Raw genomic sequence first — 5,973 nt, 5'->3', positions numbered from 1 at the left:
GTCATCTGCAGTGTTTTCTAGGTTTGAAATTTTCTGTGTGTAATAAAGATAGTCACACAACACAAATGATATAATAATTCATATTATAACAATGACTGTTGTTTTAAAATGATGGAAAATATTTGCCATTAAACGGCAACCATCAAATTTCAACAGTGTGTGAACATACAAAACAAGTCCGTGGAGCCTCGGTTGCGAGTCTCAAACCATGGGATAGCCAGATATCTCTAGCCTGTTGTCACGGGGTGCCTCTATGATGGGGAAAGCACCACACCACCCTGATAGGTAACCCCTAAAGTCCCACTCGGTTGCGAGTATTGGAACATAAATAGGGAAACAACAGGGTGGCCCCTTTTTGTCAATGTCTAACTCAAGGTGCGAGCATAACCTTTCTGTGTTTTCAATTATCTCCTGGTTTTGGTTGCAAAATACTGAGCAAAAATACATGACCTTAAAATATGTCTACTTTATTTGGTAATGGTCTTTTTATGAGAATTTTTATATTTCATACAGTAAAAGCGACAACAATCGGGTACAGGAACGGCGAATATGTACCCTAACGGTAGAAAAGTTCACAAATACTAACAGCAGTGACAATTAGATACACTAACAGGAACGAAAATCATGTATACTAACAGCACAATGGTTAAATACACTAACAGAAGCAAAGATCAGGTACGGCAAAAGGGAACACAGACGACTATCAGGTACAGCATTAGGGGTTACTATAGGTACAGTAATGGGGGATAGGGGAGACTATCAGGTACAGCAACAGGGGGCAGTAAGGGTTTTCACAGATTTTAGTCAGGCAAGACCCCAAAAGCCTTTCTTAGGGCTACTACACAGCACAGCAAATAGCTCCGTCCATACAGTGTGTAGACTACCAGGACATCAGCTACTTAAGACAGGCAGTTTATAATTCTCCTCTAGTCACCTGTGTTAGTGTTACATTCATATTGCCACAGGACACCTTATTGCGCTCTGTGCAAGGTTTAAAATAATAAAAAAAATCTGTATGTATCGCCTGCCGCTGTACGCATAACTTTACAAGCATACTATATACGCCAGTGTTGGCTTAGTTGAGTTCCGGTTAGACAAAAATAGTTGCAGGACAGTTTATTGCGCTCATAAATTTGTCTGTTTTTGCAAACTATTTCCTGGACATACTATACTTAACCCCTATTGACCAGGGGCATAACGCAAAATATACGCCCTGCCAAGGGGCCCGCTGTGGAGCAAGCTCAGGAGTCGGAGGAGCAATCAGCAGCCGGGCCCTTACCGCAGCATCTAAGTGTGACAAGAGCATCGCCTGTCACTTACCGATCAGGACCCCCACAGACATGCTGATCGCATTGCCTGACTGCCGGGGTTATGTAGCTTACTTCTGTGCAGTCTAATCTTCACAGGCAGGCTCTATCAGAAGATTGCCGATAACACTGATCCCTGCTATGCTACTGTATAGCAGGGATTAGTGTACGTAATCTAATGCATCAATGTAAAAGTCCCCTAAAGCAGTGTTTTTCAACCAGAGAGAAACAAGGGAAGAGAAGCAGGGGGGAGAGAAACATGGGGATGGGGGAGAGAAACATGGGGATGGGGGAGAAACAGGGGATGGGGGAGAGAAACATGGGGATGGGGGAGAAACAGGGAAGAGAAGCAGGGGGGAAAGAAACATGGGGATGGGGGAGAGAAACATGGGGATGGGGGAGAAATAGGGGAGAGAAGCAGGGGGGAGAGAAACATGGGGATGGGGGAGAGAAACATGGGGATGGGGGAGAGAAACATGGGGATGGGGGAAGAGAAACATGGGGATGGGGTAGAGAAACATAGGGATGGGGGAGAGAAGCAGGGGGGGAGAGAATCATGGGGATGGGGGAGAGAAACATGGGGATGGGGGAGAGAAACATGGGGATGGGGAAGAGAAACCTGGGGATGGGGGAGAAACAGGGGAGAGAAGCAGGGGGGAGAGAAACATGGGGATGTGGGAGAAAAACATGGGGATGGGGGAGAGAAACATGGGGATGGGGGAGAAACAGGGGGGAGAGAAACATGGGGATGGGGGAGAGAAACAGCGGAGAGAAGCATGGGGGAGAAAAGTTTGGTGGAGAGAAGCAAGGGGGAGAGAAGTATGGTGGAGAGAAGCACAGGAGAGAAGCACGGGGGAGAAGTATGGTGGAAAGAAGCACAGGAGAGAAGCAGGGGGAGAAGTATGGTGGAGAGAAGCACAGGAGAGAAGTAGGGGGAGAAGTATGGTGGAGAGAAGCACAGGAGAGAAGTAGGGGGAGAAGTATGGTGGAGAGAAGCACAGGAGAGAAGCACAGGGGGGAGAAGTATGGGAGGATAAGTATGGGGGAGAGAAGCAGGGGGGGAGAAGTATGGAAGAATAAGTATGGGGGAGAGAAGCAGGGGAGAGAAGCATGTGAGGAGAAGTATGGGGGAGAGAAGCAGGGGAGAGAAGCATGTGAGGAGAAGTATGGGGGAGAGAAGCAGGGGATAATTTAATACTCTTCTATTTTAGTGTGTGGCTGCGCACACTATCTCAGCAGTGATGGAGAAGTATTTGAGAATGGAAAAGGCAAATGCCAAACAGGACCCTGGACACAATTCTAACCTAAATTCTAAAGATGTGAGAGGTCAACAAAAGAAAAAAGACAAGACGGTGAGCTCAAGGCAATACAGTGAAAGCTATCTTTTATTTGGATTTACTTTCACTGGGGATGTGACAGCACCAACACCACTATGCTTGGTGTGTGGTGAGAAGCTATCCAATAGAGCCATGGTGCCAAGCAAGCTTAAACGCCATCTCCAAACGAAACACCATTCCGTTTAAAACAAGCCAATGGAGTATTTTGTACGCTTACGTACAAACAAAGCGGCAACTTTTTTGAGAAAAAGCACAAAGGTAAATGAGAAAGCCCTCAAAGCTAGCTACCTTGTTGCTGAACTCATAGCTAAATCAAAAAAGTCCCACACTGTGGCAGAAACATTAATACTGCCAGCTTGTAAAGGTATTGTAAATGAGATGCTTGGCCCTGACGCAGCCAAAGAGATAGCTAAAGTGCCTCTCTCTGATAACACAATTGCCAGACGGATTGATGACATGTCTGCGGATATTGAAACAGTTGTTTTGGAAAAAGTGCGCATTAGTAAGAAATTTGCCTTGCAACTTGATGAGTCGACGGATATCAGTGGACATTGTCAGCTGTTGGCCAATGTGCGTTTTGTGAATGGAGAAGCCATTAGAGAAAACTTCCTATTTTGCAAGGTACTGCCAGAAAAATCAACAGGAGAGGTAATATTCCAGGTCACATCGGAATATCTTGATAAAAGTGGGCTTACATGGGAAAACTGCACAGGTGTCTGTACTGATGGAGCCGCAGCCATGGTCGGGCGCATCAAAGGCTTTGTACGTAGGGTTAAAGAAAGAAACCCAGATGTTCTTGTTACCCACTGTTTCTTGCACCGTGAGGCCCTCGTTGCAAAGACCTTACCAGCAGATCTAGCTTCTGTGTTGGATGAAGTTGTGCGCATAGTGAACTTTGTGAAGACGCGACCTTTGAGATGTCGCTTATTTGCGTCTTTGTGTACAGAAATGGGAGCGGAACATAAAATCTTATTGCTCCACACGGAGGTCAGGTGGCTGCCACGCGGCAAAGTGCTGGCCCGTGTGTATGAGTTGCGAGAGGAACTTAAAATATTTCTGACAAACGAGAGGTCCGATTATTCAAAGCTGCTTGCAAGTGATGAGTGGTGTGCAAAGCTGGCATACCTGGCTGATATATTTCAACATCTGAATGAACTAAACACACGGATGCAAGGCCGAAATGAAAACCTGCTTACAAGCACTGATAAAATGAAGAGACTTGGTTTAAAGGTGCAGCTCTGGCAGCTACGTGCAGGGTAGCAACCTTCAGATGTTCCCGCTCACCGAGAAACTGCATGATGACAACACTGCTGCAATGTGCGAGGTGATTGGCAGACATTTGAAAACTCTTGAGGAGAAGTTGTCATTTTATTTCTCTTCGGCCTTCACAGAATGCCTTGACTGGGTTAGGGACCCATACAGCTCATTATCCGTTGCTGGAAAGGACATGACTTTAAAGGAGCAAGAGGAACTTATTGAACTGAAGCAAGATCGCGTTTAAAGCTAAAGTTTGCTGATCTTCCTTTGCACAGTCTTTGGTTATCTGTTGCCAAGGAGTTCCCCATTCTGGCCAACAAAGCTATTTTAACATTGCTCCCATTTTCAACCACATATCTATGTTAGCTGGGCTTCTCAAGCTTGACTGCGATAAAAACTAAAAACAGGGAGAATGCAAAGGTAAAGGAAGAGGTGTGAGTTCTACTGATAGGTATCTAATGAGGTTAACCTTTAGAAGTCCTATACCCTATTGGACTAGACTAGATAGAGAGAATGAAAATGGGGTAAGGTCCTCAAATTAGATATTTATTGCGAAGCAATTTATAGAAATTCATAAAAATTTAAATAAAATACAAGTCATAGGATAAAATATAAGTAACATGTAACTGAATAAAACATTATAGTATAAAACACAGCGCTGTGGGATAGAACATCCGTTAAAAAGCCTGAAAAAGATGCATGCAAGATGTACAAATGGTACTACACATAAAAATGAAAATAAAAAATGAAGAATGTGAAAGAATAGAAAAATAAAAATGAAAATAAATAAATAAATAAATAAAAATTGAATGAAAAAAATATGATGTGTATATACACAAAAATGTGGGATAAAAGTTGATATGGATATACTAAATCGGTATTGAATAGTACTTATAGCGTGCAGTTATATTAGTTCCATATGATCATAATAAATACAATTGTGGATATAGACGGAGGTAATAGCTGAACGCGTTTCGAAGCTTTCTTAGCCTCTTTGTCAACAGCAAATAGTGTATAAGTGGAGTAAATGTCTCTTTGAGAATTTAAGGGGTGGGTATTTTTCTGATTGCTCCATTATAATTAATCTGCAGTTTAACAGCAAATGTGGACTGGATTTTATTAGAAAGAGTGCCTCCGAATAAAATTCAAGAGTGCATGTATACTGACATCGAATATAGAAGACAGGAAAACAAGGAAAAACTAGGGAAAAAAAAAGGGAAAACTTGGAAAAAAAAACTTGCAAAGTCCCATATTTGGTGTCACATTAATATGGGGGTTAGACTAATAATATATATAGGAGAAACTGATAGACAGCCGGTGACGGACCCAGAGATTGGTCTCCCAGAGCCCATATTCCCCACTCCTTTCCATATCATATCATCTTGAAGATTATTCCCCACTTTGTAAAGAGCGATGAAATATGCAAGACAACCTTACTTAGCTCAAGCAATTATTAAATCAAAAGCGCAGATCATTACACATAAGTATAAAAAATAGAAAACCGCAGCACTCCAGATAAATTCAAAAAACTGTGGTATTTATTTTCACCCAAAAACTTGGGTGAAAATAAATACCACAGTTTTTTGAATTTATCTGGAGTGCTGCGGTTTTCTATTTTTTATACATTTTGCACGAATGGTCCCTTGTGCTAACCGCTTGGCACCATCTGTTTTTCATTCGAGGAGTGCTGCAGGACTTTGTCTTTTCCATACACATAAGTATAGATATCCTGTCCAGCACTATCTATCTATCTATCTATCTATCTATCTATCTATCTATCTATCTATCTATCTCCTATCTATCTATCTATCTCCTATCTATCTATCTATCTATCTATCTATCTATCTCCTATCTATCTATCTATCTATCTATCATCTATCTATCTCCTATCTATCTATCTATCTCCTATCTATCTATCTATCTATCTATCTATCTATCTATCTATCTATCTCCTATCTATCTATCTATCTATCTATCTATCTATCTATTCTCATCAACCTTCCATTCATTCCCTTCTTGGATATATCTGCATGAACCAAGACTACCTATAGAGGTTTATTAATTCATGTATT

This window comes from Dendropsophus ebraccatus, chromosome 9 (assembly GCF_027789765.1).
Source record: "Dendropsophus ebraccatus isolate aDenEbr1 chromosome 9, aDenEbr1.pat, whole genome shotgun sequence".
NCBI lineage: Eukaryota > Metazoa > Chordata > Amphibia > Anura > Hylidae > Dendropsophus > Dendropsophus ebraccatus.
Note: the sequence above shows the minus strand (reverse complement) of the source record.